The sequence below is a fragment of the Triticum aestivum genome, chromosome 3D, assembly GCF_018294505.1.
Source record: "Triticum aestivum cultivar Chinese Spring chromosome 3D, IWGSC CS RefSeq v2.1, whole genome shotgun sequence".
Lineage (NCBI taxonomy): Eukaryota > Viridiplantae > Streptophyta > Magnoliopsida > Poales > Poaceae > Triticum > Triticum aestivum.
In genome coordinates, this window is record NC_057802.1 from 314,575,224 (window position 1) to 314,600,890 (window position 25,667).

A 25,667-nucleotide genomic window follows, 5' to 3' on the forward strand; every position below is an offset into this window, starting at 1 on the left:
AGCTCCGGTCGCCACCGCGAGCTCCGCTCCGGCAAGCTCCGGCCACCCCGCCCCCTCGCACCTGCCCCTCTAGATGCGGACGAGCACAGGCTTTGTCCCGATGCTCTCAGCCGCCGTCCCCGTGGCCTGTGGCGTGGACTCCACCGAGCCCCGTGGTCGCCGACGATGACCTCGCCGGACTGACAGTGGGCCCGTCGGTCAGGTGATTAGCTTAGTGCTAATCACCACCTAACCTAGCCCCTGACACTGACAGTGGGCCCCAGCGCCACTAACCCTGTATTTAGGATAAGTTAAATCCCCCTGTTTAACCTGTGTCACTGACGTGTGGTCCCCACGCGTCAGGTTTGACCAGTCATCGTAGTTGACCTGCTGATGCAGGCATGACGCAGTATTTGACTTTCTGGATTTAAAATAATTCAGAAATTCCAAAAAATGTTCAAAACTTAAAAAAATCATAGAAATTCAACCTAGCTCAGATTGAAATAATTTATAGATGAAAAATTATCAAAAAATTCAATCTATCCATCTATACCAGTTTCATGCATGATAAACCAACTTATACTTGCAGTATAGGTGAAACACATAAATGGCATTTATAAATGTTAAATTTGGAGTTGCATTTGAACCCTTGGTTCAAATGGACTTCATTCAAATAGATTACTAGATGCATTAGCACCAACAACATCACATCTTCATGCCATGTTCATGCATCATATTGTTGCATATGATTGTGTATTGATTGTCGACACCGTTCCTTCTCGATAGGTCCTGCTCCAGAGAGTGCTCCAGAGTACCTGTCTGTGGAGCAGTGCCCCCTTGTTGATCTACCAGGCAAGCAAACCCCCTTGTTCATTCAGATACAATCCCACTCTCTCGCTCCTACTCTCTTTTATTGCATTAGGACAACAATGATTCAACTGCTACTTTATGCTGCGGTAGTTGAACCCATTCCTCTGCATGACTTGTCATTGCCACAGTAAATAGTCGAAACCCACTAGCATGTGTAGGAGTTGATTGAGCCATGTTGTGTTCCTACCATGCCATGACTGCTATTGCTTAGAGTTGTGTCAGGTCTAATTCATTGGGAATGGATTGGAGTGTTATGATATGTTCTGATGCTGAGAGTTAAGCGTGTGAACACGATTTGGTAAAGGTAGCGGTGAGAGGCCATGTAGGAGTACATGGTGGGTTGTCTCATTGGGACCGTCCTTAAGAACCGAGTTCTGTGTAAGTTGTCCAATGACTAGCTACTACCACACATTGGGCTCCGGGCGCTCCAAGCTCTCTCGACTTATTATCCAACTTGATCTCTGTCCAGGAGTCGCAACTAGTTTCTGGTGTTTGTAGGTAGTGCTATTTTTCTACCGAGTGGCACCCGGTAGGGTGAGCTTGGGACAGACTAGGCACAGGTGGAACGGTGTACCAAGTGGCACCCAGATGGTGGGCTTGGGAACCCTGCTCACATCGTTTGGGGCCGTGAGCGAAACCCCGGCCGGATCTCCTTGCGGATGGAACCCGAATAGGCGATAAACCTGGACTAGAGTCTTGTGTGGTTAGTCAGGTCGTGGCCGACACCCTCGCTAGGCTTCCGCTTGAAGGTTGCCGAGATACATGACGTGTACATGGCGGTAAGCGGCGAGAGCGTGTGTGAAGAAGTACACCCCTGCAGGGTTATCATGATCTATTTGAATAGCCGTGTCCTCGGTTATGGACTTCTTGGATGCTTACGTGGTACATAGACAACTTGAAGTGGACACTCTAAAATGCTCAAGATAAGTGTGAGTGCTATGGATGGCTTCTCGTAGTGAGACGGGAATGAATCCATAGTGGTGTATTGAGGTGGTGATTAGTGGACTCGTGTGCGCTTTCTTACCTCAAAGAAGTTAATCGTAGTCGTAGAATAGGTTAGCCACTGAGTCAAAGCTGGCTTGCTGCAACTGAACCCCACATTGCCTCCTTGACACTAATGCATGTATGATAGGATCTGATGTAACTCTTGCTGAGTACCTTTGTACTCACGTTGCTTTATTTATGTTTTTGCAGCGGAGACTTCGGTCTTACTAGTTTACATGGACTTCGACAAGTAGCTTGTACGTCAGCTACGATCTTGTACCCTTGGGAGGGTCTTGTAGATAGTCAGGCTTCTCAGCTTTTTTTCTTTTGTAGTTGTCTGTACTCAGACATGTATGCTTCCGTTGCTTGTATGCTCTGAATGATGGGTCATGTGACCCCTGCTTGTAATAACTGCTATGTGGCTCTTCTAGGCCTTTATCTATATGAGTTTGCGTTATGTTGTGATGCCATGTTGTACAACACATACTTGCATGTTATGCGTACGTGTAACATGTATTGCTATGTGTGGGATCCGACAACCTAGTTGTCTATCCTTGGTAGCCTCTCTTATGGGGAAATGTAGTCTAGTGCTTCCACCGAGCCATGGTAGACCGCTACAACCCGGTTTACCGGAGTCCTGCTAGCCCAGCATTACTGCTCCGGAACACTTAGACTGGCCGGCATGTGATTCACTTCGTTCATGTGTTTGTCTCTTCGGGGAAATGTCACGCGGTGACATCTGGAGTCCTGCCTAGCCTGCTACAGCCCGGGTTCCCGGAGTCCTGTTAGCCCAGTTGCTACAACGCAGATTCACACGCTGCTGACCGACATGCTCGATGTTGTTTCATGTATGCCTGTCCCCATAAGTTAGTGCCACTTTGGGTTCACGACTAGTCATGTCGGCCCGGGTTCTCTGTCATATGGATGCTAGCGACACTATCATATACGTGAGCCAAAAGGCGCAAACGGTCCCGGGCCATGGTAAGGCGACACCCGTGGGAATACCGTGCGTGAGGCCACAAAGTGATATGAGGTGTTACATGCTAGATCGGTGTGACTTAGAATCGGGGTCCCGACAGCCTACAACACCTTGAAGATGCCTGGGCCTATGGGAGTCATTACCATCCCATCAGACGAGAAGGATGCTATCATTTGCATGGACAAGATGTACCGGGACGCAGTCGCGGCAGAGGCAGCGGCAGTAGTAGTTCCTGCCAAGGAGGACAGAGGAAAGAAGAAGGGTAGCAAGGACGCTGGCAAGGAATCCGGGAAGCGTACCTCTTCGGAGTGCACTGCGCCTGTTGCTGACTTCCTGGAGAGCTCCAACAGCAAGAGATCCAAGGTCGCTGCACCCCAAGTGAAAAAGTTCCCGGCAGGGCTGGCTGGCGTTGATAGTACTTTCACTATCAGTGCCACCCTTGATGACAAATAGGAAAGCGCGCTCATTGCCTTCCTGCGCGCGAATATCGATGTGTTTTCCTGGCAACCATCTGATATCCCTAGTGTTCCCAGGGAGGTAATCGAGCATCACCTTGCTGTCTGCCCACACACTCGACCTGTCAAGCAGAAAGTCCGGAAGTAGGCCTTGGAGAGGCAGCAGTTCATTGTGGAAGAGATCAAGAAAACTTGAAGTAGCTAGTTTGGTCAGAGGAGTGCTGCACCCCACGTGGTTGGCAAATCCAGTGGTAGTCCGGAAGGCTAAAGGGAAGTGGAGGCTTTGCATAAATTTCACATATCTCAACAAAGCCTGCCCTAAGGACCCGTTCCCCTTGCCGCGTATCGATCAGATTGTGGATTCCACTTTAGGTTGTGATTTGCTCTCCTTTCTGGATGCATATTCTGGGTATCACCAAATCTTCATGTCCGAGGAAGTCGAAGAGAAGACATCGTTCATCACTCCATGTGGTACGTACTGTTTTATGCGCATGCCATTTGGATTAAAGAGTGTCAGGTCCACTTTTGCAAGAGCAGTCCAGATTGGTTTCGAGCCACAGCTGCACAGAAACATTGAAGCGTATATGGATGATATTGTGGTCAAGATCAAGGATAGAGCCACCCTTATCCAGGATTTTGAGGAGACCTTTGCTAATCTGCGCAAGATCAACTTGAAGCTCAACCCAGAGAAGTGTGTGTTTGGCGTTCCCTCCGGCAAACTACTTGGGTTCTTTGTGTCCCATCGGGGGATCGAAGCCAACCCTGACAAGATTAAAGCTATTGAGCAAATCCAGGTGCCAATGACAGTTAAGGATGTGAGGCGTCTGACGGGATGTGTTGCCGCGCTAAGCAGATTCATCTCCAAGTCTGCCGAGCGCGCCCTGTCATTTTTCAAAATTTTGAAGAAGGCAGGGCCCATGAAGTGGACCCCGGAAGCAGATGCAGCTTTGCAAGAGTTGAAGATCTACTTGTCCTCTGTGCCTACCCTGGTTGCTCCCAAACCACAAGAGCCATTGCTGCTATACTTAGCGGCAACCAACCAAGTGGTTAGTGCAACCTTGGTGGTGCAGTGGGAAGTGGATGAGGCAGAGAGTGAGCAAGGACCGGTAGATCCAGAGAAGGATTAAGACAGTAATGAGCACGACAGCGAGAGCAATCCCAAGGACATGGCAAGGAAGAAAGTGGTGCAACGCTCAGTGTCCTTCGTCAGCTCCTTGTTACAGGGGGCTAGATCGAGGTACTCTGGCGTGCAAAAGTTGATATTTGGTCTTATCATGGCCTCAAGGAAACTGCACCACTACTTCCCACCCACGAGATCACGGTTGTCACTCGTTTCCTGTTGCAAAGGATACTCTGAAACCTTGAGGCTACTGGAAGAATAGTGGAGTGGGCTTTGGAGTTATCCAGTTTTGGTTTGAAGTTTGAGAGTACATCAACTATCCAGAGCAGGGCAATTGCAGAGTGTATTGCAGAATGGACGCCAACCCCTGATGAGGAGGTACCAGAGATAGTTATCCCCGGCAAGGAATCCCCCCAAGAATGGATTATGTATTTCGATGGTGCCTTTTCCCTAGAAGGTGCAGGGGCTGGCGTGCTTCTTGTTGCCCCCTCTGGGGAGCAGTTGAAGTACGTCGTCCAGATGCATTTTTCCCGGGAAGAGGCAACCAACAATACACTAGAGTATGAAGGGCTCCTTGCCGGGCTCAGAATTGCTGTAGAGTTGGGAATTAAGAAGCTAATCATTCGAGGAGATTCACAACTTGTGGTGAGACAAGTCAACGAGGATCACCAAAGCCCATTGATGGAGGCATATGTTGAGGAAGTGAGAAGATTGGAGGAACGTTTTGACGGATTGCAAACATAGCACGTACCCTGTGCGGAAAATAGCATAGCTGATCATCTGTCAAAGTGTGCTGCGCAGAAGCTTCCTGTGGAACCAGGGACTTTTGTTCTCCATCTTACTCAGCCCTCCGTATCCCCAACAACAATGGCCCGAAAAAGGAGAAAGTTGGACTCAGGTAAGCCTCTCCCGGTAGAGCCGTCCGCTCCTGGCAGAGACCCTGCCGGAAACAACTCCTTGCCACCTGACCGCACCCTCCAGCCGGGCCCATGGTCCCTGCGAACGAGGAATGTGCACCCGCAGTAGAGGAGGTGCCGCTAGTCCTCGTTGCCGAGCCCCAGGCTCCAACTTGGGCAAGGCACATAGTCCACTTCCTCCAAACCGGAGAGCTTCCCGGCGACTAAGGTGAAGCTGAAAGAGTAGTCTGAAGGGCCAGTATGTATCAGTTTGTCGATGACACTCTATACAGAAGGAGGCCCAACGGTGTGAAATTGAAGTGCGTCTACCGGGAAGAAGGTAAGGAACTACTGGCTGAGATACACAAAGGCATGTGCAGCTCCCACATTGGATCAAGGGCATTAGTTGGGAAAGCATTCCGGCAAGGATTCTATTGGCCCACAGCCCTCCAAGATGCAGTCGAGCTAGTCACCAAATGTGAAGCCTGCTAGTTACATTCCAAGAACATCCACCTGCCTGACCAAGCTCTTCAGACAATCCCTTTATCATGGCCATTTTCGGTCAGGGGGCTCGATATCCTCGGCCCCTTCCCCCGAGCAATCGGGGGCTTTGAATTCTTGTTCATTGCTATTGACAAGTTTACAAAGTGGCCGGAAGTGACTACCGTGAGAAAGGTGACTGCTCAGTCAGCTATCAAGTTCTTGAAAGAATTGGTGTGACATTTTGGAGTCCCGGCAAGGATCATTACGGACAACGTCACCCAGTTCACGAGCCGCGCCTTCATGCAATATGTTCATGCCCTCGAATGCAAGATCTCATTTGCCTCTGTTGCATATCCCAGAAGCAATGGAAAAGCTGAGAGGGTGGACGCTGAAGTGCTGCGAGGACTCAAGGCAAGAACATTTGATACGCTGCAGAAGCACGGCGGGCGGTGGATCGATGAGCTGCCATTGTTCTCTGGTCCCTCACAACGACACCAAATCGAGCTACCGGGCAGACAACCTTCTCCCTGGTCTACGGGGTAGAAGCAGTTATCCCCATGGAACTCATTTATGGGTCGCCTCGAGTGCTTGCCTACGATGAAGCAGCGCAAGATCGGCACCGGCATGACGACGATGTGCTACTCGAGGAGAACCGTCTCCGGGCTGCTACGCGTACTTCACGCTATCATCAAGTGATACGTCTCCAACGTATCTATAATTTTTTATTGTTCCATGCTATATTATATTCTGTTTTGGATGTTTAATGGGCTTTATTATACACTTTTATATTATTTTTGGGACTAACCTATTAACCGGAGGCCCAGCCCAAATTGCTGTTTTTTGCCTATTTTAGTGTTTCGCAGAAAAGGAATATCAAACGGAGTCCAAACGGAATGAAACCTTCGGGAACGCGATTTTCGGAACAAACGTGATCCAGAGGACTTGGAGTCTACGTAAAGCAATCAATGAGGAGAGCACGAGGCAGGGGGGCGCGCCTACCCCCAGGCGCGCCCTCCACCCTCGTGGGGCCCACGTTGCTCCACCGACGTACTTCTTCCTCCTATATATACCCATATACCCTGGAAACATCAGAACAGGAGCCAAAACCCTATTTCCACCGCCGCAACCTTCTGTACCCGTGAGATCCCATCTTGGGGCCTTTTCCGGCGCTCCGCTGGAGGGAGCATTGATCATGGAGGGCTTCTACATCAACACCATAGCCTCTCCGATGATGTGTGAGTAGTTTACCTCAGACCTTCGGGTCCATAGTTATTAGCTAGATGGCTTCTTCTCTCTCTTTGGATCTCAATACAAAGTTCTCCTTGATCTTCTTGGAGATCTATTCGATGTAATCTTCTTTTGCGGTGTGTTTGTCGAGATCCGATGAATTGTGGGTTTATGATGAAGATTGTCTATGAACAATATTTGAATCTCCTCTGAATTCTTTTATGTATGATTGGTTATCATTGCAAGTCTCTTCGAATTATCAGTTTGGTTTGGCCTACTAGATTGACCTTTCTTGCAATGGGAGAAGTGCTTAGCTTTGGGTTCAATCTTGCGATGCTCGATCCCAGTGATAGGAAGGGAAACGACACGTATTGTATTGTTGCCATCGAGGATAAAAAGATGGGGTTTATATCATATTGCATGAGTTTATCCCTCTACATCATGTCATCTTACTTAAAGCATTACTCTGTTCTTATGAACTTAATACTCTAGATGCATGCTGGATAGCGGTCGATGTGTGGAGTAATAGTAGTAGATGCAGAATCGTTTCGGTCTACTTGTCGCGGACGTGATGCCTATATACATGATCATACCTAGATATTCTCATAACTATGCTCAATTCTATCAATTGCTCGACAGTAATTTGTTCACCCACTGTAACACTTATGCTCTTGAGAGAAGCCACTAGTGAAACCTATGGCCCCCGGGTCTATTTTCCATCATATTAATCTTCCGACACTTAGCTATTTTTATTGGCGTTTATTTTACTTTGCATCTTTATCATAAAAATACCAGAAATATTATCTTATCATATCTATTAGATCTCACTCTCGTAAGTGACCGTGAAGGGATTGACAACCCCTTTATCGCGTTGGTTGTGAGGTTCTTATTTGTTTGTGTAGGTGCATGGGATTTGAGCGTGATCTCCTACTGGATTGATACCTTGGTTCTCAAAAACTGAGGGAAATACTTACGCTACTTTACTGCATCACCCTTTCCTCTTTAAGGGAAAACCAACGCAGTGCTCAAGAGTAGCAAGAAGGATTTCTGGCGCCGTTGTCGGGGAGTCTACGCACAAGTCAAGACATACCAAGTATTCATCACAAACTCTTATCCCTCGCACTACATTATTTGCCATTTGCCTCTCGTTTTCCTCTCCCCCACTTCACCCTTGCTATTTTATTCGCCCTCTCTTTTTCCGTTCGCCTCTTTTTCGCTTGCTTCTTGTTTGCTTGTGTTACCTTGTACCTTCTTTTTGCTTGCATCTTCACTTGCTAAAATTTTATGGATCCTCATCCACTTGCTAATCTCTTTAAGAGATCCAATTATGATGAACCTATTGCTAGTGAGTTGAGTGCACTAGATTATCTTTATGAGCTTTTGCTTGAAATTCGTGAATCTGAAAATTGTGATGAAATACTTTATGAAGCGATTCACGATAGATCTTTCAATAAAAAGCATGATTGCAATGATTCTACTATAAATTCTATTGATGTCAATTGTGCTAATAATATGCAAAACCCTAAGCTTGGGGATGCTAGTTTTGCTATGTCTACTACTTGTTGCAATGATCATGATTGGGGTGATTCTTCTTATGATCTTGAAAATTTATTTAAGCCTCATGATGAATATGAGATTGATAATAGTGTTTGCAATAATATTGAAAGTGGGTTTGGAAGGGTGTCAACTTTAGATCCCACATATTTGGAGAATATTCAATCTTATGAAATTTTTGATAAAAGTGGGTTTGGAGAGGTCATGACTTTAGTTAATGATAATCCCACTATTTTGGAAGAGTGTCAACTTCGCATGCATGTGGATCGTGTTGAGAATATGTTATGTGATAGCTATTTTGTTGAATTTGCCTATGATCCTACATGTAATTATTATGAGAGAGAAAAATTTGGTTGTAGAAATTTTTATCTTACTAAATTACCTCTCGTCATGTTGAGATTGCTTTTGTTTCTTTCTCCTTCCTTGCACATGCTAGATCTTGCTCGCCTTGATAATTTGTTTGCTTATAAAATACCTATGCATAGGAAGTATGTTAGACTTAAGCGTGTTTGTCATATGTTTTATGGTGCTCTCTTTGTGCTTCAATTCTTGTCTTTCATGTGAGTATCATTAAAATTATCAATGCCTAGCTAGGGGCGTTAAACGATAGTGCTTGTTGGGAGGCAACCCAATTTTATTTTTAGTTTTTTTTGTTGCTTTTTGCTTCTATTTTGGAATAAATATTTTATCTAGCCTCTGGTTAGATTTTTTTTATGTTTTAACTAGTGTTTGTGCCAAGTTAAACCTATAGGATCTTCTTGGATGATAGTTATTTGATCTTGCTGAAAATTCCAGAAACTTTCTGTTCACGAAAACAATTGTTAAAAATCACCAGAACGTGATAAAATGTTGATTCCAATTGCGGCAGATCAATAAACAAATTTTCTAGGTCTTCCTATTTTGGTATATTTTTCTGAGTTCCAGAAGTTTGCATTAGTTACAGATTACTACAGACTGTTCTGTTTTTCGCGTGTTGTTTGCTTATTTTGATGAATCTATGGCTAGTAAAAGAGTTTATAAACCATAGAGAAGTTGGAATACAATAGGTTTAACACCAATATAAATAAATAATGAGTTCAATACAGTACCTTGAAGTGGTGTTTTGTTTTCTTTCGCTAACGAAGCTCATGAGATTTTCTGTTCAGTTTTGTGTTGTGAAGTTTTCAAGTTTTGGGTAAAAGATTTGATGGATTATGGAACAAGGAGTGGAAAGAGCCTAAGCTTGGGGATGCCCATGGCACCCCAAGATAATCAAAGGACACCAAAAAGCCAAAGCTTGGGGATGCCCCGGAAGGCATCCCCTCTTTCGTCTTCGTCCATCGGTAACTTTACTTGGAGCTATATTTTTATTCACCACATGATATGTGTTTTGCTTGGAGCGTCTTGTATGATTTGAGTCTTTGACTTTTAGTTTACCACAATCATCCTTGCTGTAAACACCTTTTGAGAGAGACACACATGATTCGGAATTTATTAGAATACTCTATGTGCTTCACTTATATCTTTTGAGCTATATAGTTTTTTCTCTAGTGCTTCACTTATATCTTTTAGAGCACGGTGGTGGATTTGTTTTATAGAAACTATTGTTCTCTCATGCTTCACTTATATTATTTTGGGAGTCCTACAAAACAGCATGGTAATTTGCTTTAATTATGATAGGCATCCAAGATTAGTAAAAAAAATCTGATGAGTGTGTTGAATACTATGAGAAGTTTGATGCTTGATAATTGTTTTGAGATATGAAGGTGGTGATATTAGAGTCATGCTAGTTGAGTAGTTGTGAATTTGAGAAATACTTGTGTTAAAGTTTGTGATTCCCGTAGCATGCACGTATGGTGAACCGTTATGTGATGAAGTCGGAACATGATTTATTTATTGATTGTCTTCCTTATGAGTGGCGGTCGGGGACGAGCGATGGTCTTTTCCTACCAATCTATCCCCCTAGGAGCATGTGCCTAATACTTTGCTTTGATAACTTGTAGATTTTTGCAACAAGTATATGAGTTATTTATGACTAATGTTGAGTCCATGGATTATACGCACTCTCTTCCTTCCACCATTGCTAGCCTCTCTAATACCGCACACTTTTCGCCGGTATCATACACCCACCATATACCTTCCTCAAAACAGCCACCATACCTACCTATCATGGCATTTCCATAGCCATTCCAAGATATATTGCCATGCAACTTACCACCGTTCCGTTTACTATGACACGCTTCATCATTGTCATATTGCTTTGCATGATCATGTAGTTGACATCGTATTTGTGGCAAGGCCACCATTCATAATTCTTTCATAAATGTCACTCTTGATTCATTGCATATCCCGGTACACCGCTGGAGGCATTCACATAGAGTCATATTATGTTCTAAGTTTTTAGTTGTAATTCTTGAGTTGTAAAGTAAATAAAAGTGTGATGATCATCATTATTAGAGCATTGTCCCAAGTGAGGAAAGGATGATGGAGACTATGATTCCCCCACAAGTCGGGATGAGACCCCGGACGAAAAAAAAGGAGGCCATAAAAAAAGAGAGAAAATGCCCAAAGAAAAAAAATGAGAGAAAAAGAGAGAAGGGACAATGCTACTATCCTTTTACCACACTTGTGCTTCAAAGAAGCACCATGATTTTCATAATAGAGAGTCTCCTATGATATCACTTTCATATACTAGTGGGAATTTTTCATTATAGAACTTGGCTTGTATATTCCAATGATGGGCTTCCTCACAATGCCCTAGGTCTTCGTGAGCAAGCGAGTTGGATGCACACCCACTTAGTTTCTTTTGTTGAGCTTTCATATACTTATAGCTCTAGTGCATCTGTTGCATGGCAATCCCTACTCACTCACATTGATATCTATTGATGGGCATCTCCATAGCGCGTTGATACGCCTAGTTGATGTGAGACTATCTTCTCCTTTTTTGTCTTCTCCACAACCACCATTCTATTCCACATATAGTGCTATGTCCATGGCTCACGCTCATGTATTGCGTGAAGATTGAAAAAGTTTGAGAACACCAAAAGTATGAAACAATTGCTTGGCTTGTCATCGGGGTTGTGCATGATTAAATACTTTGTGTGATGAAGATAGAGCATAGCCAGACTATATGATTTTGTAGGGATAACTTTCTTCGGCCATGTTATTTTGAGAAGACATAATTGCTTAGTTAGTATGCTTGAAGTATTATTATTTTTAGGTCAATATTAAACTTTTGTCTTGAATCTTTCGGATCTGAATATTCATACCACAATTAAGAGAATTACATTGAAAATTATGCTAAGTAGCATTCCACATCAAAAATTCTGTTTTTATCATTTACCTACTCGAGGACGAGCAGGAATTAAGCTTGGGGATGCTTGATACGTCTCCAACGTATCTATAATTTTTTATTGTTCCATGCTATATTATATTCTATTTTGGATGTTTAATGGGATTTATTATACACTTTTATATTATTTTTGGGACTAACCAATTAACCGGAGGCCCAGCCCAAATTGATGTTTTTTGCCTATTTCAGTGTTTCGCAGATAAGGAATATCAAATGGAGTCCAAACGGAATGAAACCTTCGGGAACGCGATTTTCGGAACAAACGTGATCCAGAGGACTTGGAGTCTACGTAAAGCAATCAACGAGGAGAGCACGAGGCAGGGGGCGCACCTACCTCCCTCCAGGCGCGCCCTCAACCCTCATGGGGCCCACGTTGCTCCACCGACGTACTTCTTCCTCCTATATATACCGATATACCCTGGAAACATCAGAACAGGAGCCAAAACCATATTTCCACCGCCGCAACCTTCTGTACCCGTGAGATCCCATATTGGGGCCTTTTCCGGCGCTCCGCCGGAGGGGGCATTGATCACGGCAGGCTTCTACATCAACACCATAGCCTCTCCGATGATGTGTGAGTAGTTTACCTCAGACCTTTGGGTCCATAGTTATTAGCTAGATGGCTTCTTCTCTCTCTTTGGATCTCAATACAAAGTTCTCCTTGATCTTCTTGGAGATCTATTCGATGTAATCTTCTTTTGCGGTGTGTTTGTCGAGATCCGATGAATTGTGGGTTTATGATGAAGATTATCTATGAATAATATTTGAATCTCCTCTGAATTCTTTTATGTATGATTGGTTATCTTTGCAAGTCTCTTCGAATTATCAGTTTGGTTTGGCCTACTAGATTGACCTTTCTTGCAATGGGAGTAGTGCATAGCTTTGGTTTCATCTTGCGGTGCTCGATCCCAGTGACAGAAAGGGAAACGACACATATTGTATTGTTGCCATCGAGGATAAAAAGATGGGGTTTATATCATATTGCATGAGTTTATCCCTCTACATCATGTCATCTTACTTAAAGCATTACTCTGTTCTTATGAACTTAATACTCTAGATGCATGCTGGATAGCGGTCGATGTGTGGAGTAATAGTAGTAGATGCAGAATCGTTTCGGTCTACTTGTCGCGGATGTGATGCCTATATACATGATCATACCTAGATATTCTCATAACTATGCTCAATTCTATCAATTGCTCGACAGTAATTTGTTCACCCACCGTAATACTTATGCTCTTGAGAGAAGCCACTAGTGAAACCTGTGGCCCCGGGGTCTATTTTCCATCATATTAATCTTCCAACACTTAGCTATTTTTATTGCCGTTTATTTTACTTTGCATCTTTATCATAAAAATACCAAAAATATTATCTTATCATATCTATCAGATCTCACTCTCGTAAGTGACCGTGAAGGGATTGACAACCCCTTTATTGCGTTGGTTGCGAGGTTCTTATTTGTTTGTGTAGGTGCGTGGGACTTGAGCGTGATCTCCTATTGGATTGATACCTTAGCTCTCAAAAACTGAGGGAAATACTTACACTACTTTAGTGCATCACCCTTTCCTCTTCAAGGCAAAACCAACACAGTGCTCAAGAGGTAGCAGCAAGCCCATGCGTCGCTATCATAGCCGCAGGGTTCATGCCCGGTGTTTTGAGGAAGGCGACCTTGTCCTTAGGCGCGTTCAATTTGCCAAAGGTACAAACAAGTTAACGCCGAAGTGGGAAGGCCCTTACCGGGTAGTACGAGTCACCAGACCTGTCGCAGTCCGTCTGGAGACTGGAGATGGCATTCAATTGCAAACCTCATGGAATATTAAGCATCTCCGCAAGTTCTACCCGTAAGGCGCGGCTGTCGGGCCCTGCCCAGCAGCCACCTTTTGTACAGGCCTTGCCTCAGCTGCATGTAACCCCTTGTACAAAGCCAGGGCAATGACCTGAGCAAGAGAGAAATAAATGAAGTGCTCAGGGGCCCCCGACCAAGTTGCATGCATGAGCATTCCAAGAGCATTGCATAAGCATTTCATGAGCGTTTGCATATGCATATAGATAGGATCGCATCTTTTGAAACTTGTGCATGAGAAAACCTTGCCACTCTTTTGAAACTTAGGTGCTCCCATCCTTGACTCGAGCGTTGCTTCGGTCAGAATGGTCACAGTGGCCTTTGGTAAAAGGAAGTTGGCGGGGGGCTGGTCCCTCTATTTCTTGCCTGGTAGACACAGTTCTCCGGCAAACAAAAGGGTACCGGCAAGATAGCCTGCCGGGGAAAACTCGTTTATTTACACTAAGGAGGCATCCCACCTCTGCATGGACATATACATGCATGGGTTCCCGGCAAGATTCATCTTTTTCATTAATATGTTGATAACACAAGTACAAGCATTACAGAACACAAACATGGACTCGAGCGATTACATTATTTGAATTAAAATTTGGCAATTGCCTACCATTTTAAGATTGAAAAAAGATAAGTGCCCCGTAATCCCCTCTTTTCGTTTTCCCTCCACCAGGCACTGCGGTGGAAGGAGGAAAAGATGAGAAAAGGGCACCTAAGCAGGAGCCCATCTCGGTTCCGTCGCGACCCACCCGGCACGCCCTGACAAGACCGGGGATGGCGAGGCTGCGAAGGAGGAGTGCAGGAGCAGAGCGGCGTTCCCCTGGTCGCCACCTCTAGGACCAACAAGAAGTCCCGGCTTGAGCCCCGGTGGAGTCATCCACCAAAGCTCAGCCGGAAGACTGCTGAAGGGAGGCGAAGGCACCAAGGGAACATCCCTCGCCGGCCATCGCCCTAGGAGGCTGGTGATGATGGTGCCGGTGAGGGAGGGGAAGGACGGAAAGACGAGGTGGCAGGTCTCCGGTCGGAGGCGAAGACATCCACGCCATCGTACTCCGACCTGACCCCTGCCACCCGCCTTCTCCGTCTTCCCTCGTTTTCTCTTCACCACTGTTGCTCCCAAGAAGCGCCAAGACTCCAGTCCGGCACCTTCTCCGAAAAGACAGCGAGCGACCAAGACGGCTAGGGGGCTTGAGGCGCACCGCTCCCCACCTCAGCGGGCAGGAGGGCGCGCCTCTTGTCGACTTCAGCCCCAAGACCTCCGGGAGGGGCAGTGCTGGGATTACCAATGATCTCCAGCCCTGTTCCTAGGCGAGCCCCAAAGACGCCAAGAGATTCACCACAGAAAGGACCAGGCTCACTCACCAGCACCAACATTTGGCAACACCAGCCTCAACCAAGAGCCCGGGGGCTGGCCCCAGGCTCTTCCCTTCGACATAACCAGCGAGAAACAGAAAACAAAGGAGGGGGAGTGCAAGGATGAATGACTTCGCCCTCCCTCCGTCCCTCCTTTTATAGGCAGGTCGGAGAGGGGAGTCGCTCCCGCACCACGCGCCTCCGTTACCTACCCCGCGTGATGCATGCAGCGTACGTGGCTAAGGATAAGGGCGTAGTGGGAAGAGTGAATTGGCATTTTCTACCCCGTGCGTTAAAGTCATTCACGAGCCATTACAAGAGCAACCCCACCACCATTGGCTTGACACGATGCGCGGGGAAATCGAAAACTGACCCAAGCTCAAGATTAATGAAGAAGCAAAGAAGACTCCAAGAGACCAGCCTCATCAGCAGCCCTGCCTATGCAGTTATTAGGCCCTACCCCGACAACACTCGACAGCGTGTTTGGGGCAGGCCCGAGGGCTACTGTCGGTGCAACAAACCCTGGATCTGTTGCCCAGACTATGCACAGGAACGGGAACAGGACTAAGGCACCAACCCAAGTCAGAGTACAAGAGACCAAGAGCTTCGAAGGATCAACATGTAGATCAAGAGTACCAAAGTCAAGCCAGGAGAACGAGATGCCACCAGGAGAAAAACCTTCCTTGCCGGGCAGGCGAGCTCGACAAGGGCGGGGTCACCCCGGAAGAAGACGTCCAAGACGTCTCGGCAGGGCCTGCCGGGGCTCACGGAGGCAAAACCACCTCACCCAACCACTCTGCCACGACCCACGACGTCAATCAGTGCAGTGTCATGCCGCAAAGTGACTAAGTGGTAACCATTTTTCACATGGCGGCCTCTTTCTACAGGAAATGCCTACAAATGACACCCGTCCTGCAACGTGTCAAGCGAGTAGGCGTGGAGCTGGCGAGACAGCCCGATAGGGCTTGCCGGGCAACAAGTGACATGACGTTAAGCGGTGCATTCATCCTGCAGAGTTAGGTATGATAGCACTGTTTGCTATCTTATCAGTGCATAATGACTACTTTGCCATCGTGGTAACCCCTTTAATCTATAAATGGAGGCCCATGGCAACCGTAGAAGGGGTTCGAAGGTGGGATAACAAACACGCCCATACGTGCATAGCCACTGCCGCCCTTGCTGGGCAAGTGTACTACGCTCCACCACCACTCTTCCACCATCAATCCACCAAAGCAGGAGTAGGGTTTTACGCCTCACGGTGGCCCGGATCTGGGTAAAATTGCCTGTGTGATCTCTGCCGTGCTTCCCCACGCTCATCTGCTCTTTGTGCAACGCGACGTCCCCCTGCCGAACCAGCAAGGGGCCCTATGGTCCCATAGGTGGCCATGGTTTCCCACGACAGCATGCGACTGCTCCGAGTACTTACTAGTGGAAGACGGATCCATCCATATACCTGGCCATGTTAAAGGCCAATTGAGTACTTCGAATGTACTCACAAGCAAATCAATCACATCCCTCCCAAGCAAAGATTCCAAGGCATTCAAGCATGTATCAACTATCTCAACCATACTAACCATCATAACAAAGCATAAACATCTATCAAGGTCAACAATGGTAGTAAAACTGTTTGAAGTTTACTAACATAATCTACCCATAGCATCAATATCTATCACGATAAACAACCATAATAAGAAGGGTAGGACGTCTACTAGCTATATTCATCTACTCATAACCATACTAAAGATATTCCTTTAAATCATATATGTCTACTACTAAAGTTTGTCCACCAACGATATCATAAATAATACTAAAGTCCGTCCACCAAACATATCATAACTAATATTAAAGTCTGTCCACCAAACATATCATAACTAATACTAAAGTCCATCCACCAAACATATCATGACTTAATCAGGTAAGAACTAAAGTAAACTACATCACAACAACTATAAAGCATAACAACAAGTAAACAAAATAACCAAGTCATCATAATCCTCATAGCCATCGGCTGGCTAAATCCCAAGCCCCTGGCATACTCATATGCCCAGGCTGCTTATACCATTCATGTAATACTTCCATCTTGTGTTTATACCTCCAACTTGATAGAACCAACTATGCGACTTACTACAAACTTCATCCAGTACCGAGGACGGGGCTATTCGAATAAATTATAAGACTCTACAGAACTTGCACACTTTTTCCACACCTTGGACTAATAGTCCAACAAACTCCATCCACAACATGCCACTCCTACTGTATCATCGACATCCTGCAAGGTAGTCCTAGGAGAGGGAATCTGGGTCCCTGCCACCCCAAGGCATAACTCTTCTCACCCGTTAATTAACAATCTATTCAACACTTTCTCATAAACCCATGCACTCGGGGCTTGAACTGCAATCCCTGATCAGGAGATACTACACGTCCAACCTTCCCTCATTGTCGATACATGTAAGAGACATAATTGTAACCTGGAATAGGGCCTTCCCACAAAGGCAAATGTGGTCAGATGGGTTAGTTCAATTTGGTGGCACTATGACTCAATCCAGCTGATGGAGGAGATTCTTATTATAATTTCTTATTTATTCCCATAAATGCGTTCCACCTACGACCTTAATCTAGCACACGAATAATAACATGCAAAAATGTAAAGCATAACAACCTAACTACATGATACTACTACATATAAGTCGCTTATATGGCAATAACCATAACATATAGTGAACGAAAGTAAGTACGGAAAATAAATACAGAAAGTAATTCAATCGAGAAAAATATAGGGTCATAAGCAAGCCCCAAAACCAAAAACACACAAGAATAAAATCGAATGAAATACTTGGTGAATATATCGGATGATTAGCTTGCCTTGAACCCAGGGGTCTACTGGAAGGAGCACGACAGAGCCCAATAGCCTAGTGAAAAGAGCCGGTGATAAAACATCGCTCCAGAAAGCCTAACGGTGCCCAAGGGCAAACTGGTCATTTCTGGTGTGTGCAAATATGGTGGGTGTGGTTTCAATGAAAAGTGCTCAATGCCTGGAGTGTGTGTGTTGAGGCAAAAAAAAGAAGGAAAAGATTCTATTAAGACAGTTATGAATTTGATTGAGTTTCCATCTGACAGTGAGTACTAGGGGTACGAATAGGGGCAGAACCTAGCTACAACATAGGTGTAACACTCGGATGTACGAGTTCAGGCCCCTCTCGGAGAGATAATAGCACTACGTCTTGAGCTCCGGGCTGTGTTTTCTCTGGGGTGTATGATTACAATGGTTTGCGAACCCCTGTCATGGAGATGAAGGGGGGCTTATATAGAGTGTGCCCACCCTAATCAATGCTACATTAGAAGGGGAGATAAGAGGGGAAGTAACTACATGCGTTACTTGTAACTACCACTATAACTACTCTTGAAGTCCAACGTTAAGCCTCTCGACTATTGCTGCTCCCATGTCACCTCCCCGACTCCTGTGTCCGAGTGGTGCTTGTGAGGCCGAGTGGTAGGAAGGCATCCGACTAGCTAGACCATATCCAAGTAGATATCCAGGAGTGCACATCCGAATGTGCTAATGGTCCAGAGATCGTCCAATGATGGTGTGGGGCCCTAGGTGGGCCTTAGATGTCAGGTATGTGATCCTAACCTTAGTAGGTGATCCCATCATTAGCCCCCAAATCAGTTTACGTTTCGTAGGATGAATGGGCTGAACTCTTGGTTCGGGCCGAGTGCATCGGGTGCACTCAACATCTGTCACCAAGTGATAACTTATCGCGACCCAAGCAAAACCACAGCAGATTCTGGACTAAGAGTTTCCCAACTGATCAGGCCGTGTTGACTGCTGGGTAAAACTTGGTGGCATTCAAATGTCTCTCGGGAGAGATAGACTAGAGGTTCGAATGTGGACATGCCATGAAACTCGAGTTGGCTGATTCTCCGGAGAGATGCCACTCATTATCCCGGGGAACACCAGCGCATGCCATCTCCGAGTCCAAATTTATGAGGCTCATGCCTTGGAGCCTAGAAGAGGGGCCAAGTTAACCCGCAGGTGGGGGCACTGAGCTCATCCCGTTGCAATCTTGAAGATGACATCAGTCAGATTTCCGAGGGCACGGTGACCCTTGGAGGGCGGTCGGTTGGACAAATGAGTGTTCCTTAGGAAAGGAACCAGAGGCGATCAATTGGGTTGATTCATAGTGGAAGTGGTTATGTCGCGGCTAGTGTGGAAAGTGGGGCACATCGCCTCGATTTCTGCCCCAGAAATCCACCACGTGCTCTCTCTCCTCTACGCGGCGATTCACGCGGACACCGTTGGAATTGGAGATCGACAGTTGTAGATCCCGCGAGGCTAATATACCCGTGGTATGAAAATCGGGTGAGCTAGGGTAAAGGAATCAAATCCCCTTTTCAACCCGCCCACTCTATCACACCTCGTCCCTCCCACTTTCACTCCGCATGCCAGCGCACTCGAGAGGATGGGAAAGGATACTACGATGAAGCTAGAGAAGGTGAAGAATACGAGGAAATGCTCTACGTCGAGCGCAGGCCCGCTGGCAAGTCGAGCCTCGAGAGATGGGATACCGTCCTGGATTATGCAGAAGCGATTGCTGGAGTTGGAGACCGAAGGGCTAACGACGAACTGCTGGAGGCTGCCAGAGGCGGAGGATCGCGTCCTCCTTGTCACCCACATTGGGAGAGGTTTCTCCATGCCGCCCCACCTTTTTCCGTGCTTTCCTAGATTTCTTCCGGGCGCAGCTCCACCACCTTCCCTCGAATGCCAATGTCTATCTATCTGCTTTTGTCTCACTATGTGAGAATTTGATCGGCTGTCACCCCCACTAGGGGCTGTGCAAGCACATATTCACCTGTTGGTCGATGATCGTGAAGGACTCGCCGGTCGGGGAAAAACACATGTTACCAGTAGTGCGACGGGCTGGGTATACAACTCAGGGGGCAGAGCGCCTTCCCCAAGATGTGTTTCCCCGATTCTATCAAGGGGTGTCTGGATAGTTGGTTCTAATGCTGGGATGTGCCAAGAGTTGGCTCTCAGTAGAGCCTCCCGCCGTACTCGGGAGAGAGGGTAGGAGCTCTGGTGTCCCTCACAGTGGTGAAAGAAGAGAAGGTGGAGGTGGGGATCCTGGCCGATGCCTTAATGGGCGTCGTGAGGGCAGGCCTGAACGGTATGGATCTGCAGGAGGTCTTCCTCGGACAGAGAGTCCAGCCGCTGCAGGAGAGGGCGCACCGGATGTAGATGCACGAGGGTCCGGGTGATCCCATCTGAGTACATCCGGGGGAGCTGACTGAGAAGGCCGTGGAGGAGTAGATCAAGGCCATAACTTCCGCTCGTGATAACCCACACGGAGCTAGGAGAGTGCCTCCCCACAATAAGGATAATCCGCCAGTCGAGGTAACCTTAAGTTTGATCAGTCAAATCAGTATGGTGATACTTTCCGCACACTTGGATCTTGATCTTGTGATTTCTTGTTCTTCAGCATAGCTTCCAGCAGATGGTCTCTCAGGTGTCGGTAGTCGACCGTTTCCCCAGCGATGTGGTGAGTGACACCGAGCACTAACACACCGAGGAGGAGGAGGAGAGTGACGAGGAGGAGGAGCAGAGTGATGAAGACGAGGAGAGCGACACCAAGGAGGGTGAGGAGGCGCAATCTTCTCCGTCTGAGAATGTCCCAAGGGAACACCCCACCAAGGCACATCAAAATCTGAGTGCTCATGCGTGTGGTGCTCGAGGGCCGAGTGGTCCAAAACCGGATGCTCTGGCTGCCACCATGCACAACACGAAGCACGGGCAAGCCGAGACTACGAAGTCGGCTGAGGAGCAACCCAAGCGTCCCAAACACATTTCCACCAAGGCTCAGAAGGCCGTCCCGCCGAAGGTCAAGGTGATCATGCCAGTGGCTTTGACGTAAGTAGTGGAGACTGAGTCCCTTCATTATGCAAACTTGTCTCTATTAATGACCGAGTGATCTCATGACTGCAGCAATGAGACATCGACGACCACGCCGGACCCGGATGCCCTGGGAATGGCCATATTGAAGCCGACACCATGGACGCTGCCACTTCAAAAGGTACCGATTCATTTGTTTTAGTGAATCTTGTCTAAGTGGTTGGCTGACTGACCTTTTAACACTTGAGTGGATGCAGCTCCGACTGATGTGATACAACTTGACGACGACAAGGCCGACCCGCTGAACCCAGAGGTTGACGAGAGAATGCCGACTCGCACCGACATTATCATTCGAGATGCTTGCCCGAGTCGAGTGAGCCGCGTCTCTCCAGCCAAAGCTGTTGCGAAGCCCGCGCGTCAGAGTACCCTGGTTCGGGTTGGTTCCTAGATTGTGGCAGCGACTCTGACCCCTAAACATGCGCCTATGCCAAAGCCAACCCCAATCACCACCTTCACGTTGCACAGGGTCCTAGAGGACCAAGTGGGGGCGAGCAAGGAGGCCCTAATCCAAGTCAAGATGATGAACGAGCGGTTAAAGGAGGTGTATTGCACGAGTGAAGCACTAGAGACCAATGTTTGAGTAAGTACAATTTTCAGTCGAGGTCTTGAAGTATTTGAATTATTTTCTGTGTTCCAAATGAGTAGTTGTGTTTCTGCCAGTCGGTTTACATGCAGTACACCCACTGGGTGTTTTGTTCCAGTGGGGGCACGCTGAGTGCACCCACTAGGTATAGTCCCTGAGTCTGTCATTGACTGGGAGCAGTCAGCGGGAGTCTTAGAAATAAGATTTTCTTTGAGTACGGTTTTTCTCTCAGACCCTCCGGGCCTATCCGAGCCAGTTTATTCTAGTGGGGGAACATTGAGTGCACTGATACGTCTCCGACGTATCTATAATTTATGAAGTATTCATGCTACTATATTATCCATCTTAGATGTTTTATATGCATTTATATGCTATTTTATATGATTTTTGGGACTAACCTATTAACCTAGAGCCCAGTGCTAGTTTATGTTTTTTTCCTTCTTTTTGAGTTTTACAGAAAAGGAATACAAAACGGAGTCCAATTGACGTGCCAATTTTTGATGATTTTTTATGGACCAAAAGAAGCCCCCGGGGTAAAAGAGTTGGGCCAGAAGAGTCCCGGGCCGTCCACAAGGGTGGGGGCGCGCCCTACCCCCCTGGGCTCGTCCCCCTATCTCGTGGACGACTCGGAGACCCCCCTGACGTGAGACCTATGCCAAAAATTCCTATAAATACAGAAACCTCCAGAAAATAACCTAGATCGGGAGTTCCACCGCCGCAAACCTCTGTAGCCACCAAAAACGAATCGGGACCCTGTTCCGGCACCCTTCCGGAGGGGGAATCCCTCACCGGTGGCCATCTTCATCATCCCGGCGCTCTCCATGACGAGGGGGAGTAGTTGTGATGCCCCCGATTCGACCGTACACTAATCATACACGCAAACATGTACGATCAAGATCAGGGACTCACGGGAAGATATCACAACACAACTCTAGACACAAATCAAAATAATACAAGCTTCATATTACAAGCCAGGGGCCTCGAGGGCTCGAATACAAGCTCGATACACAAGCGTCAGTGGAAGCAACAATATCTGAGTACAGACATAAGTTAAACAAGGATGCCTTAAGAAGGCTAGCACAAAAGCAACACGATCGAAGAGGCAAAGGCCTCCTGCCTGGGACCTCCTAACTACTCCTGGTCGTCGGCGGTCTCCAAGTAGCAGTATCCGTCAGCGGTGGCATCTAGCTCCAGGGATCCACCATCTGGTTGCATCAACCGGAAAGAAGAAGGAAGGGGGAAAAGGGGGAAGCAAAGCAACCGTGAGTACTCATCCAAAGTACTCGCAAGCATCAGATCTATACTAAGTATGCATTGGTATCAAATGGAAGGGTTGTATCTGTGGACTGAACTACAGAATGCCAGAATAGGGGGTAGGCCTAGCCTATCAAAGACTAGCATCTTCAAGCAGCTCCAAGCATCTTGCAACATGTAGAAGAGTAAAGAATAGCAGTTTATATTTAACAATCATGTTGTAGCAATAACGCCCAGAGATCCTTCCTCGACTCCCTACGAGAAAGCAATCTCGGAGCCACATATCCATCACATGTCTCAAGTATCCATTTCTAGTTATATAAGATTAGGATACAAGTCTGAATGTCCATTACCGTGGACACGGTATTCGAATATATATCTTCCCTGCAGGGGTGCACCACGTTACCCAACACGCTCGATCACTCTGGCCGGACACACATTTTTGGGGTCAATGCCTGGCCTCGGAAGATCAACACGTCGTAGCCCTACCTAGGCTCAGCAGAGAGATCCCCGCCGGTCTACATCCTAAGCACTCCGGGGTCTGGGCCCATCGCCCGTTGCACTCCGGGTCGTTGTGCGACGAGCCGGGACGAGCACCACCTCATACTGGATGGCACTGGCCTGACAGGCCCACAATGCTGAACTGGACGTCTGACAAAGCTTCGACTGATACTGCGACGTCGAGGCCCATAACTATTCTCGCGTGGTGGTTAGTGCGTAAAGGCCAAAGGACAACTCAGAACAAATACCCAAACCTGTTAGTGCATTGGGGGCTCGCGGAGACGAGCAGAGACTCACGATAATGTGACCCCATCGCCCCGTCTCATGGACTTACGGCAAGGGCCCAGACTGCCCGGCCGTGCCACGTAGAAAACGCGCGGGTGCTCTACAGGCCCGCCCGACTTTCACATCAACTCGCGGGTACCCCTCGGGGCCGACCGACTTCAACAATGGTCTCAAGTAAAGTCAAGGTAACCGTGTGTCCAAACATCAAGGGGAAAACCCGAGGAGTCACCACGGAGGATTCCACTCAATGTAATCATCAAGGTGAACGTAAGAGGATCCACCCTCGAGGTTCACACTTGAGGTGTTGCACGACAGAGCCGTATCGAGAATGGTGAAAGAGGATCCACCCTTGTCGACCACGACCGAATAGCTACACTACAGAATTATCATCAGGAGTGCGTTATGAGGGATCACCCTCGGCACTCGATAGTAGCTCTGCAGAGTCGAGCAACTAAAGAGGCGTGATGTGATGTGAGGTGTCAGGCTCTGGTCATCGATCACGTTGATCAAGTCGTCGATGATGAATCAGGGGCAACAAGGACAAGGTGGGGGTCACTTATGGATCACTAACCAACCTATACTAAGCAGTTTAGGATAAGCAGGTAAGGTACAACAGCAGGTTACAAAAGCAGGCTATGCATCAGAATAGGAGCAAACAATAATAGTAGCAAAATCTAATGCAAGCATGAGAGAATGGAATGGGCGATATCGGGATGATCAAAGGGGGGGGCTTTCCTGGAAGCTCTGCTGAAAGGGAAGAAGGGTCGTCGGTGATGTAGTCGATCACAGGGGCATCGGCATCGGTCTCGGGGTCTACCAGAGAGAAGAGGGGGAAGAAACATTAAATACGGAGCAAACAAGTGCATAACAGGACAACAGGCAGAGCTAGACGTGTTCTAACGCGGTGCTACACGTTACCGGCGAAGGGGAATAACATCCGGGAATGTTTTCCCAGGTTTGGCATTTTCGGACAAACGAAACGGAGGGGAATGGTTGCAGGTTCGCTATGCTAGGGACGTGTGGCGGACGAACGGGTTGCATATCCGGATTCGCCTCGTCGTTCTGAGCAACTTTCATGTATAAAACTTTTTCATCCGAGTTACGGTTATTTTTCTATGAATTATTAAAGTTTTAACAATATTCCGAAATTATTATTAAATCTAAAATGGGGTTATTGCATCAGCATGATGTCATCATGATGTCAGTAGTCAACCCTGACGTGTGGGACCGTTCTGTCATAGACTAACAACTAATTAATAGTTTTAATTAACTAATCAAGTTAATTAGGCTAATTAACTTACCTAATTACTGTAATTAAGTTTAATTAATTAAATTATTTATCTAATTTTCTTTAAACATTTTTTTGTAAAAACCAGGGCACTAGGACCCATAGGTCAGTGGCATAGGGGCCTTGCGGAGCGGGCGTAACTGGCGGCCGGGCGGGACGGACCCGCCAGGGCTCGCGCACACACGCCCGAGGCGTGGCCGCGGCCAAGGCGCGCCGCCAGTGAGCATGGCACGACGAGGCGGGGCCTACTGCGGTCGGAGGCGGGAGGGGCCGCGGTGGCGCGGTAGAGGAGGCGGCGTCGAGCGCGGCAGGAGGTAGCAGCGGGGCGTGGGCGCGCGGGGCAGGCGGCAAGCGCGGTGACGTTGGTGCAGGGAGTGTGGGTAGCGCGCGGCGTAGCGCTAGGCAAGCGGCACGGCGAAGCGGGGACAGAGGCGGGCGGCGTTCGGGCGAGGCGCGCGCCGTGAGCGCGGGCATGGCCACCGGGCGCGTGCGGGGCGGTGACCGCAGGTGGTGGCCGGAGCGGGGGTGCGGGAGGCGACCTACGGCGACCGGATCACTGGGAACGGAGCGAAGACGGTCGAGGCCTCATCGGGGCCCTGTAGTTGTGCAAAAGTATGCTCGGGGAGGGGCTGGAGATGCGTTTCCGGCGACGGGGTGGCGGGGCAGTGTCGGGGCGGCGCGGCGCCAGATCGGGACGAGGCAGCGGCGTCCGAGGTGTCGCGGCGAGGGGGTTTCGGGAGGAGG